This window comes from Diprion similis, chromosome 2, assembly GCF_021155765.1.
Source record: "Diprion similis isolate iyDipSimi1 chromosome 2, iyDipSimi1.1, whole genome shotgun sequence".
Taxonomy (NCBI): domain Eukaryota; kingdom Metazoa; phylum Arthropoda; class Insecta; order Hymenoptera; family Diprionidae; genus Diprion; species Diprion similis.
In genome coordinates, this window is record NC_060106.1 from 44,223 (window position 1) to 58,492 (window position 14,270).

Genomic DNA, 14,270 nt, shown 5'->3' on the forward strand with positions numbered 1-14,270 from the left:
AGTTGAGTTTTCACTAGATCTCGACGTTTCAAGATCTAGGGAATCACCCCCGACTACTTTCGAATGGACGGTGTGCGTGCGTGCGTGCGTGTGTGTGTGTGTGCGTGTGCAATATGTATGTATGTACGTATATGTGTGATCAATTTTTTTGTACGACGATATCTCAAGAACGAGTCACTGAATTTCAATTATTTTAGTCTCAATCGACGCGGCTTTTACAAACTTATAACTGATTAGATCTTGGCTTAGGTCGGTACAGTACTTTTCGAATCATTTGAATATCAAGTTTCTAAAAAATAAAATAAAACTGATGTCTTGAGAATGGATCAACGGATTTGATTTAAAATTTTGGTACCATAAGGTTTTTGGGGTCGCTGATCACGAATCTGGGGTCAGATTTGTGAAATCCAAAGTGGTGAATCCAATATGGTGGAGTAAAATCTAAAAACATTCGGATTTTGTTAGAAACTTGTAGGCGGAGGTTTCTTGGCTCACCAATGATGAATGTATGGTCGGAATTCCAAAATTTATAATGGTAGATCCATTATAGTGGTTCAAAATGAAAAAATCGTAATATTTTCATGTAACATGGTATTCAAGGGCTTTTGAATCTTCAATCACGAATTTGAATTTGTAGCTTGAAACTCGAATTGAACATTTTCTCATTCCGTGAACCTGCAGTGTCAAAACGGGAAGTTCGAGGGCTGGCTCACAGTCAGTCTAAAGCTGCTTGTTGTGTATTGTAACAACTTGAACAATGAGACGGAAACAGAGTAAAATAATCTTATTTGAGATGTGATATTTTTCTATGTTACACATTAAATCTTTCTGTCAAAATAGTGTGTTCTACTCGACAGTAGTTGTTATTTTTTATTCCATATTTTTTCCATATTTAAGTTTTTCAAGTCTATATTATATTACATGTTTTGTAATTCTTAATGCATATGCATCCGGGCCCTAATTATCATAATCAAGCGTGTAGGTGTATCTAGTCATGTGATAGTGATAGATATCTGTTCCATATCTGGTAGTCAATACATTTGATGCAAAATGCGTTTCAGTACAGAAGACAGCAATATATTAAATGAAATTGATGCATTGTAATAACAGTATAAATAGATGTACCTGTCTAATTTTTGCGTAACAGTAGTTCTAATCTTAGATTTTTATTCCCTATGTCATACTTGAATTTGATTGATATCTTCATATAGATAATTAATTATTTTATTTCACTTTAAATGATTGACTTTTTCCTTTCCGAATTCAATACAATGGATAATTTTGGAGTACGCCGCAGTTCTGGTTACACTGATCATGGGTTGTATCCATTGATACGACCCTTTCCAAGTTCAGATTAACAGTTTATAAATCTCTTGCAGATGTAAGCTTTCCTGATGAAATGGTCAACAGTCAAACTATAACTTCACAGGAAAACTTCGAAGAACTTGAATCATGTGTAGCAGCCACAAATAATGAGTCGACCAGATGGGGGAAAAGCATTCTGAATTTTGTTAAAGGCCGTTGTTTTGCTGAGGGTGATCGGACAAATGCGCATTATTTTGAAAAATTTGCAGATTATCTCCTCAAAGATATTACTTTGCTCCCCTTATGGACAAATATATGTGCAAGACAATACAATTATGATCGAGATACCGCATCAAGTGCTCCAGTCGGGGGCGAATTTAATAAAATTAAAAATGTGATATTTGCACTAAGAAAATTGCCAATTCGCGCAGACTTGTTCATTGAAAAACACCTCAATTACCTACAAGGTAAAATGCTAATCGCGAATGCAGCACTAGATACAGCAAATGAAGAAGTTGGCGAAGATTCCATCCGAAATTATATTGATCCAAATGATGACTCGTCATTGGATGAGGTTCCGCCTTATAAAGTGAGCCAAAAACTATCCGAGTGTCCAGAATGTTCTAATGGCCAACTGCCGGAAGGTGGACATTCATGCATGTACTGTAAAAAGGCAGTACATGCACTGAATGAATGTTCAGAACCTGTTGGCGAAGAAGGATACGGACAGAAACAAATTTGCTTCCAATGTGTAAATAATAAAGGAATCAAGATGGGCAAAAAGTATCCTCCGAAAATATTGAGTAGCAGGACGCTTGATAAGGATAGCCGGATAACATTGGTACGGCCCAATGCAGTTGTAGAGAATAATCTCACCGACAAAATTATTTTTGCACCAACGGATTCAGTTGCAATTGATGATTTATATATTGTGACGTGGCGGCTCTACCAGCCCGTCACCGACCCGCACCTCCACGCACTCCGCCTCCAGGCGGCCGCGTCAAGCGCTCTTAAAGAGCAAGGGAGAGTCCTGCCGTGCCGCCGATGAACAACCAGAGTTAGCTTTAAGATTTATGTATTGTTGCTAATGCTTTTTGTTACTCCCCCAACCCATTCTCTGAGGTGACCGCCACTGCTGCCGCCAATGCCGACGCCATCCAACGACCACCCTGCGCTGCCGTCGTGGGAAACTCGGAGGGACCACAGGACGACCGGCGTGGAGTTCGAAGCCCCGGACCCAGTAGTCGCGCTGTTGCTTGCTCGGACCTCGATGCCGCCAAGGACATACTGCTGCCGCCGCCCAGGGGTCGAGTTGCCTCCACCTGAGCCTCCGATAAGACCGGCCTCGCCACCCGGCACCCACAAACAACCGGACTCAGTCTCCCCCTGGGCTCGCCGATGCCGAGAGGACATTTCCGCCTTCGCCAGACCACCCTCGCAACACGCAGCACAGCGCGGCAAACAGACCGGCTGCCTAGGCTCCCGCCGGTCTCTCGCCAATCTACCTATCACCCCCCCCCCCCCCCCCCCCCCCCCCCCCGTAGCGCCACCACGGGATCGCGATCGCCGAGGGCCGGCGGCCACCTCACTCTCCCTTGCGCTGCGCTATTGATAGTTCCGTAGTTCATCGTAGTGCCTAATCGCTTTGGAAATTGTATTGAGAAATCAAAGTCCAGTTCAGTTGTGGTCCTTTTCCTGTGTCTCTGCCGAGGAGGAACCGTTGCCGCTCTTGTTTTTTTTTTTTGGGAAAAACCGTGCGTTGTTTGCCGTAAAAAGGTAGGCTGTCGCTGTCCCGAATCTCGCTGGCTATAGATTCTCTACGGCCTCAGGCCATTTTTCGCCAGTAACAGGTTGCCGGCCGGCTACGGTCGGCCATTTTGTGTGAAAGCCCGCGAGCCTCGTGGTAGCTAAGCTTTTCTATTCGATTGTATTTCTGATTTTAATTGCTACCTTGATTTGTTATAATTACGATAAGATACTCTGGTTGTTCATTCGGTAATCTTTTGCCGCTTTATTGTAAAGTATAACTTGTAATAGATTGTGTACCGTGCCGCTTCCCGGCCGCGTACCAAGTACGTGAGTGTGAGAGAGAGAGAGAGAATCTGTGAGTGGGTGTGTGCGCCCGTGCCGTCGTTGCCGAGCGTAACTACCGCCGTCAAGCAACGACAGGCGACCGTGCCGATATTATAAAAAAAGCGAAGGAGGATTATCTTGTATTTGTGAAACTGTTAGATTGTTAGCAGGTTTGTTTTTGGAATTGTTCTGCCTTGTTTTGCGTTTTGAAATTGTTAACGAATTTACTCCACAACGATTCTGTAGTCGCATGAGTTATTGAACTGTTACTGATTTTACGCCGCTTATTATTCGCTTATCTTGGTCGCTTGCCGCTCGTCGCTTCTAGCTTATACTGCTTGATCTTTGCCGTGTTCTATTGAATTGTTTAATTTTGTTGCTGTGTTATATTCTATACTATTTTGTTTTATTTATGTTGGAATTGTATCGAAACGTACCGCCACCGATAAGAGCGCTTGCCGTGTAAATATTTTATTGCCTGTTGCCTTCTGCCTTGCCGTAACGGCGTTGCTTGTTAATAAATGCTGGTAATTACATCTATAATCATTCGATTATCAACGATACTATTTCACCTTCGCGCCCACGTTCCCCTCACCGCTAGCTAGTCGGCTGGTTTTGTTTGTGCTTGCCCCTGCTATAGTTTTGCTTTGAGATTTGGTTGTGCGAGTTTGATTCGCCGTTCGAGTCGGCGAACGAACGCTATAGGATGGTAAATTTCGAATCTGGTAAGAGTATAGTCTCTTACGGCTCTCTCGAGCCTGGCGCCCAATGTTACGTGCCAGCCGGTATCCACGGGGGCACCCTCTCTGTATCCTACATTACCGATGTGCAGTTACCATAGGAGAGCTTTAGGAGCTCTTACCCGTAGTTCTTAAACTAATACCGACATGCACAATTATAATCATAACGTGCAATATTCTTATATCGACAGTTCTCTACGCTATATTAACCGTTATTTCATCAGCTAAACTTATATACATATATGGTACTTATATTTTTCTCACATTTGACCGTTATATTTTTCAACACTAGCTTTTAAATAAATCCCTTAATTTACGATCGCAGCTGCAGTGCTTCAAAGTAATAAACACTTGCAATAATTCAGGGCAATAAACACTTGCAATAACTCAGAGTAATAAACACCTGCGATAATTCAAGTCAATAATCACTTGCAATTATCACTCAATAAAGATAGTCGAGTAGACTAAACAGAGGAAACGTGGGAAGAGAAGTCATGAATAGCTCTCAGATAAAGAAGCCTTATTCTCAGAATTAGGAATAGCGCCCTTATTTAATGATCACGCGGCCAATTAGCGTATCGCCGCTTGCTTTCTAAACCAACCACCTCACGCTAATTCCCCGCCAAGATCCTACGCACTAATCAGAAACCTTACCCCCATACTGATTAATATCCTCATCCAATCATCCTAGACCCGCGAGAAACTGTAACCCTTTCGAACTCCTCCTACTTTTTCCACCTCTTTTCTCAACCTTAATTCAAATCAGAGAGAACAGTCTTAGATATCAGAGAGAAGAGCAGAATAAATCCAGACATCAGAGAGAACAGTCTTAGATATCAGAGAGATCAGAGCAGAATAAATCCAGACATCAGAGAGAACAGTTTTAGACGCCATAGAAAACAGAACAACTTTAGAACAGAGTTTAATCCACAAATCATAGAAAAGTTTAGACTCAGTGAATAAAGTCAAACTCAGAACCTCGAAGATTTAATAACAGTCGTGATTGTAATAAGCAAAACAGCAGTTTATAAACCATTGTAAATTCGACAATTGAGAATGTAAAGAACATTGTTGATTATTAATAAATGTTTATTCTAAATTAAAGTGTTGTGTAAAGAGAATTATTTCAATCACGCATAGTGATGGTTGGCACGAGCCTAATTACCTTACAAACTCTCAGAATTAATTGAGCCGAACGAGAAGAGCTGAGGAGCTGATCAGCAGATTTTCGAACATCAACTACGTAAGTCAAGAGATTAACCAAATCACGCAGTGAATCATAATCAACTCGTGGCGTTCCTCTCAGAACGTAACACCAACTCCTGTTCTGCAGTGCCGTCAATCTTTATTTTTCCATCTTTCTATTGCCGTGTTGGTCAACGCCATTTTTGTAAACGAGCCTCTGTACCGACCCCGCTTTCCCCCGGGTGAAGTAAAAAGCCCGTTACAATATAAACAATATAACTACAGTTGGTCCGAAACAGACTAATTGTAGAATATGTAAAGATGAAGTTGCTCCACGAGATCGTTACCTGTGCCTGATATGTAATGAAATAGTGCATCGCAGAACCGATTGTTCGGAACCGTGTGGAAATCATGAAGAGGGGTTGAAAAGAATTTGCCGTATCTGTTCAGCGAATAAGAATGCAAAGAACATTCTTGCCTTGAAAGAAGCAGATAACTGGCGAAACTTGGGATGAACGAATGAGAAAAATGAAGAAATTTTCAAAAGGAAACTTACATCAGGTACTACAGCGAACACAAATTGCACTGGTCGGCAGTCGTTTTGTTGCCCTTGATATTTGAGGGAACTTTGAAAGATTTGATGTCATCGACTCTAGAAGTATGCATAGTTTTTGAAAATTCGCTCTGGTTGTTTATTTTATCGACATTTTCACACATGACTAAACAAAGAAATTTTTAGGTGAAAAATTCGATTTTTTTCAACATCTAAAGTAATAAAAAAACAACACTATCAGTACTTTTATTTATACTTCCTTTATTCGAAAAAAAAAGTAAAAAAGTTCATAAAAACTATAATAATTTGTTGTTCACGCCGTGAAAAAGAGGGCACCATGGGTTTACTCCAAAGGGGAGATATTAGGGTGTTCGGAAATTTTTTTTTTTCCAAACGCGCTTCAAAATTTGTGTAGAACACCTCAAATAGAATATCTCAGCCAAATATGAGCTCTTGGCATTGATTTTTTCCAATTTCCATTTAAATAACGCGTAGAAAAATCAAGAAATTAAAAGAAACGTTTTTCTTATAAACGGCTTAAATTAGAAACTATCTAAATACATAGTCTTATAGAAAATTCAATCCCATATAACAAAGTACCGAATAGAATTTTCCTAAGTCTGACCGATTGAAAGATATTCGCCCATCAACATGATTCATTTCGAATACAATAATATGATAATAACGTAAAAAATAGAGCCACACTAATATAATCATAACTATATTTTCAAATTCTACGTTTTTAAAAACTAGGATTCCCAAAAAAATTACCGCAACAAAAAGTTTTTATTTTGTAGAACTGTATTATCATTTCGAAATATTATCAATTTGATTTTTTTGCTCATTTATACACTAGTCAATTTTTTGCGTGGAAGAATTTCTGACTCGAAATGATAATTATCATGCTTCCATACAATCTGAAGGCTCAGTTTTTATTTCTATAAAATATTGAAATTTCCAGTTTTTTTGTGATTACCTCTTATTATGTATCGTTTTTTAAAAATTCCTCATTAATTTTGCATAAAATATTTTAAAACACTTCATAAACTATATCATTTTTTATTATTTTCTTTATTTTCGTTTCTTTCACAGGCAATACTCCAGATGAGCCTGCTAATAAGCATCGGAGAGCATTGTACTTGGGAGATATGAAAAGTAAAATACGCGATATAATCACCCTTGAAAAACATTTGTCAATTCCAGTGCTAAAAAACGGTAGTAATCGTGACATTGGACTTCCGGTTATTAATGGAAAAAAAGTGTCCGTACAAGACACTTGTGCGTTTGATAGCATATTTCAATTAGTTCTAGCAGCCACATTTGATTTTCAAAAAGTGTTTGACATAGTAAGCATACCTACATTTATGATTATATCCCTCAGTAATCATTTCTTAAAGTACTTATCAGCCGAAAAGACCAAGAGAAAAAAAACTGGTCATCCAAACCGATGAAAATAGGTGCAGGATAAAAACAGTAGCAATGTTGAATGATTATAGAGTAAATTGATAGGGTAAAGGTAAGTGAATCGGATCATGTCTTGTTTAGGCGTACAAATCACCTAAATTTCTGAATAACGGAAGTGATGTCTGATAAATTCTCATAGTTTTATATGTTGATATGCTACAGGTGAGTAAGTATAAACGAAAAACGATGTCCAAATCGATAAATAAGAACCTAAATAACGCGTATGGATGCCAAAGCAAGGCCACAAGCAATTTGTATCTGGTAAAATTTAATAGTACCAGTAAATATAAATATGGTATCATAACGATTGTCAACATACTTCTAACAGAGAAAGTATACCGGGACCATCTCTAGAAACTAAACAGCAACTGCGCATGCGCGAGTTTAAATCCGCCGTCCGTGCAGTCTGGCCACCCCGAATTTCAGCTGTCAACCTTTGTTTTTGTCGGCCATGTAGTTCATACGCTATTTTGAGGTTAGAGTGTCAAATAATCGAGGTAGTGACTCGCAAAGGCTTGGGAAGTATTTGTCATTGCGCCAGAAAGTTGATTCTTGAAAGAACGGTCGGAATTTAATGCTAATGCTCTTTTACAATTCGTCTTAATCGAGTGAAACAAGAAATCTGTTTAAATGTTTGGTGCTTGGAAGAAACAAAGCAGGTAAGTAGGGACAATTTATTCAATCATTTTCATTACTTCATACATTAAGAATAAAAATGACATTTTTTTCTATCAACAGACAATGCAGTAAGAATAATTGCATCTCTGCTATTCGCTGATATCTGCTCCCCCTATTCAATTCATGACACATGCAAACATTATCACTTCTTTTGTTGGTTGTTGGAAGAAGTTGTGGGTCTTACAGTTTCTTTTGATTTCATATCGCGTGCAACATATCTTTTAATCAACTTTGTCACTCTCTGGTAATTTCAGAAGGTAACATTAGATTTGATGATTCTTGATTGTTCAAGAAATTGGAATATCTTACCGTTAATAACACAACTGTGAATCTCTTTTTCTAGAATTTAGTTCAACAAAATTGTTGTTACGACTACAGAAAATTACCCAATAATTATTCGAGTTCATTTTGTGAATTTTCAGCAATGTTCGATTAAATAAATGAAAGGAACCTAATACTAAAATCAAAATATTTCATTTACTGGAATAATTTCTGAATTTCATGTTGGTGCAGTTCGAAACAAAGAAAATCTATTCCGAAGAGTAAAACTGAGGAACATTCTGTGACCCAATTTGAAAATAGACATTTTCAAAATGTACCTCAGTATCACAATTACCTTTCAGGATAACCATGTTTTAAAGAAATGTTCAGATCAATAATATGAAGATATTAACTTATCAAATTCAAGATTCTAGCCCTTGTTCCTTTGAAACAAATGAATACCTAATTTTGAACGAAGTTCATGAAAACATTTTCTCAAATAATCTCCTACTTGCTGTTATTTAAGAACAATAGACTCAAACCTAAATCCAATAAAGTATCTTCTTCATAGTGCTCGGAACATCATCCGGTAACATGAATATGCGGAAGGAATTCCTATGTCGCTGAAACCGTTATAAAATTCCTTGTTTTCAACTTGTGCCACTAGATAACTTTTGCGTTGCGAGTTCCATTTCCAATCTCAGGATGAGATTTTTTTGTTTCGGACAGTGTTAATATGGGATGCAGAAGTAATTGTAATAAATGTAGATTCACAAACTTTCAGTCTAAGTGAAGGACCATGGTAAGAGTGTAAAATTGAATCTGGTTTCAAGCTATCGAGAAGTTACCGGATAACTCCCTGATAGAGATTCATAATAAAAAAGTTAGCCAGCAAGTAAATCCTACTGTAGACCAAGTGATCATTTGTAACGTGTACTAGTAAGTGAATGCATTCTGTAGACGTTGCTGGAGTTGAACGAGACTGAAGCATGGATGATAGCTGCAACTAGCTAGTCAGATGATACCGTCAATTAATATTGGCTTCAAAGATATTTTCTACTGAAGTTATCCAACATTGTTAGATTGAGATTGGTTCAATTTACCTATCAAAACTCATTCGTAGAATCTGATTCAAGACTTGAAACACTATTCATCTGAATTGAATACCAAGAGAGTAAGAAATAAAATATCAAAACTAAAAAGAATAAAATTTGAAAAGAAATGCGAGCTAATAATACCGCTTGGATTACAATGGTGCACGGAATGATTCCTCGGCAAAATTAATTAGTAGCAACTGTTGAAAAACAAACTTATTACTATTGGCTCGATCAATCTAAAATGATCGAATATTTAGAAATCATGATCTGTGGCGTGTCGTGCTCTTTAGTTTTGTCTCAACTGATGTTCAGAAGGTGGCGACGACCTGAAGAAATTCCCTTGGGTATCTGTTGCCTGATGAAACAACGGAACAATCAGGGTCGATGGTTGGAATGGTGGCACCAATCGAGAAATCAGGGTCCTTGCCATCAACGTTTGGACCATTAGGTAAGGTATGATTTTCCTCCCATTAACCACACTTGAAACTTTGAGCCTACCAAAAAAGACGAATTTTATCATTAAATACACGTGAAAATATTGTCATATGCAAAGATCACAGAATCAGAAATTTACTTACACGCTTCGATGCCTGACAACTTTAGTCCCACTTCGATGATGGATTGTTTCCTATCTGAAAATATTAGAAGGTATCATGATCAGTTAGGAGCTTCTAATATTTTTGGACACAACTGATTTGTAAAAAATTGCATGAAAAATGAACGTTATTGTAACTCATTGCCATGTGACATCAACTGACTCCACGTTCGAAAATTACAATCACGAGTTACCGATCGTTGGATATCGTTTCAGGTGATGCGTTTGTAAGTTCCATTTATTGACTTTGAATTGTTAATTTTTCTTATAGTCCATATTTTCCCGAAATCAACAAAATTCATCGAATCGCGAATGTCACATCATGCTCGCGAGGTTATCAAAATTTGTTTATCCGAACCGCTGAACACGCGGTAATTAAACGTCGCCGTTCTCATCGCGGAACCATTTCCATGTTTTCCCACGTAATGATAAGGAAGGATATCGATTTCTTAAACTGAAAGTCAGAAACAGATCACCACGTGGTATTTAGCCAGACAATAGTACGTATCATAATTCTGTGCATACTGAAAAACACCCGCGAGGGCGCGAAAATCACGCAGCTACCACAATCTGATTGGATGAGACCAACGTCGCGACCGATATCAGCCAATCAAATCATCTATCTGTAAAGTTTCCCAACTTCTCCACCCGCGAATATAAACTCTCCCGCGCGCGTAAACTGGCCACTTTGCAAAAAGATTGCACGTGGTGAACCTCGTGTTTGATAAGTATCGTAATCCTTTTGTGAAGTTTTTTACAGGTTGAAAATGCCTAATTACAAGTTTTCTGTTCAAGAAAAAGTGGAGCTGGTGAAGCATCACCATCAAGGACTGACGTACCGGGAAAATAGAGATCATTTCGCGGCTGCCCACCCGGATCGACCGATACCGTCCATCGCGACAATCAGGAACATGGTCCTGAAGTTTGAGCAAACTGGGAGTGTCGACGAGAGGACGAAGAAAGTGGTCCAGCCAAACCGGCAACTAAGTTGGGATACCAAGCTGGACATCTGCTTGACCATCGAAGAGGATCCCTTCAAGCCAACCAGCCATGTTGCACAGGAGCTTGAGATTTCCAAGGCGTCGGTCAGAAGAGTGCTGCGTGAAGCTAAGTACAAATCGTACAAGTTTCAAGTACATCACGAACTCTTGGTTGGTGATGGCGATAATCGTCTTCGCTTCAGCCAAGAGATGATGGAACGTCTGAATGCAGATGAGGGCTTGTTGAGTCGCATTTGTTTCTCCGATGAAAGTACGGTGATACTTCTCGGAAAACCCAACAGGCAGAACACCAGAGCCTGGTGCCGAAGCAACCCTCGTCTGTTCATTCAGGCCGGCACGCAGTACCCGTTGAAGCTCAACGTCTGGCTCGGCGCCATTGGTAATCGGCTGATCGGGCCATTTTTCATCGATGGGAACCTCAACGGTGAAAAGTATCTTCGGTTACTTAGGGACCACATCGTACCAGCTCTTAGGCTGATTGAAGAAATCGTGAGTGTACCTTATCGTGTGAGGGGGGCCTTTTTATTAGCAGACTCCCTGTGATTTTGAAATAAATACTTGTTATGCTTACTAAAAGTAACGTGTCTTTTTCTGTATTTTAGGGCGAACCTGTTTGGTTTCAGCAGGATGGAGCCCCGGCTCACTTTACACGAGCCGTCCGGGATTACCTCGACCAAGAGTTCCCTGGACGTTGGATCGGTAGAGGAAGCCCGGAGGTGGAATGGCCAGCTCGTTCCCCTGATCTCGCCCCTCTGGACTATGGCTTGTGGGGCCATTTGAAAAATGTTCTCTATGCACAAGGTAGAATTGAAGGCCTTGCAGCACTGCAAGCCAGAATTTTGGACATTCTGCAGAACCTGTCGCCAGATGTTATATCGAACACAACAAATGCATTTTACGATCGGCTCGGTTACTGCGCTGCAGCTGCTGGAGGGCATTTTGAGCATTTATTGAAAGGGAACCAGTGGCCAGATGATCATGGGTGATCAGTAGGGAAGTTGAGATTGGTCTCCTTGAGTTGTAGGACGATTGTCCGGTAAGTTATCGTTTTGTTTACTTTTTCCTTCAATAATACGAGTTAGACTGTAAAATTGACTGCTGTTCTTTTTCTGTTTTTGGATGTCTGGTCAACCCTTCTTTGTTAACTGAACATCGACTGTGGTACATTGGAGTTGCGTAAACTTTGTCAACTATTCAACGGAGTCAGCGAGGATTTTTTTAGGGTATTGCATCAGGTACGTCTACTGTGACTTGCTACTTTTTGTACTCCTAAGCTTTGTGTTCAAGATACCCAATTTTTTTTTATTTCTCGTTACTGATTTTATTTATTTATTTCATGTTTATCGGTACGGATTACTGGCTTCGGGACCACTGCACTGTAACAAATCTACTCCGGAGGCACCTTCTACTGAGATTCAACGATCCATTTATTTTTATCACGGAAGTGAAGATTGGTCTCCTTGAGCTATGGGATGATTGTCCTGTACGTTATTGCGTTGTTTCCTAATTTTTCTTTAGTAACATGAGTTACACTGTGAAATTAACTGTTGTCCTTTTTATCTTTTCGTACTTGGATGTCTGGTGAACTCTTCTTTGTTAACGGAACATCGACTGTTGTACAATGGACTTGCATAAACTTTGTCAACTATTCAACGGAGTCTTTGAGGGTTTTTGAGGGTATTAGGACATTTGTCAAGTACGTTTGCTGTGATCGCTAACTTTTTGTGCTCCTAAACTTTGTGTTTACAATCAATAATTAATTTTTATTCCTTGTTACTGATTTAATTACTCATTTCATGTTCATCGGCACTGATAACTGGTTTCTGGAGTACTGCACTGTAAGAAATCTACTCCGGAGCTACCTTCTACTGGGTTTCAACAATGTACTTATTATTAATTTTATGTGAATAAAGAATCTTTTTGAGATAAACAATATTTTCACTTACCTGCCTCAGTTTGTCTAGACTCCCACTCGTTGATGACGTTTCACATTTTATTTCAGATTTCTTCAATAAATAACTAACCCAATTTCTGCAGCTTTTGATATTTGTTTCTCCATTCGAGCCTTTATTATGTCGATTGAATATCTTCGAATATCGACGACGGTATTGTTGAATGACACTATTCTTAGACAATTCTCGCGAAATAGGAATAAATATTAACATAACCTCAATCCGCTACTTTAGGCGCGAGAGATTCACAGCCTTGTCATATTTTTTGTATGTTGGTCCCCTTGGTTTGCTGACGAAAATTACGCCGCGGGGCAATTTCGCTGACCAATGAGATTGAATTATTTGGCGCATGCGCAGTTGCTGTTTAGTTTCTAGAGATGGTCTCGGTATAATGTACCTAGTAAACGTTTTTCATGTATTGGTATTTATTTTACAAATTATTTCTCTTCTGACCCGATTCATCCACACTAGTCGGGCGAATCGTGTCAAACGCAATTTTTCAAATTAACCTCCACATCCACCTCAATATTCATTGAATATTTTTCTGTCATGCTTCTTCTAAAGTAGAATTCCCACCCTTCAAAATCATATTATATATTATCCAGCTTGCCATGCATTAGAATTAATGGTAGCGCAATCTTAAGTAAGTTACCCGATTCATTCACCTTTATCTAAAGAAGGATTCGATCAACAAAAATAGTTGGAAAAAGTTGTCGTGAGGTAATAGTCAATTTCTAAACGAGTATGGATAAGGCTTTTTGACGAGACGTGAGGTTAATGCGAGTAAAAAAACCTTTTCCATACGAGTTTTTAGCAGAATTTTTTGTTATGAGAACCAAGGAATTGAGACGAAGTTACGATTTTGAGGTTAGATTACTTCAAAAATATTTATTCGGAATTTAATTTAGAAAAAAATGTAAAAAATCTAAAATTGTACATAACTCTTCTTATTCGACTAAAATCAAATTTCATAGGATATTCAGTTTCTCAATTTTTATTTGAGGAATTGTTTTCACAGGTTCAATCATTAGAAGGAACGGAAAAATTCTTCAAACTATTTAAATATGTGAAAGATAAAGGTATTGGCGGTAAAGCGTATGAAATGAGAGCCAATATCTTGAGAGATTATTATGAAGTTGAAGAACACCTTACCATACCGGAACTATTCGTCATGCAATGTGAACAAAATGTTGGATTTCTCGCAGAAAGGTTATTTTCGGCTATCTCTAGTTATATAGAGAAAATAACTTGTTCTGAGGGATGTTATAATAGAGCCGAGTCATTCCCTTCCTACGAAGTACCCATCACAGTGCTAAACGAAAACCTTTAACAATTGCTTGTCTGTATTTGCGAGGAAGCTACCAAG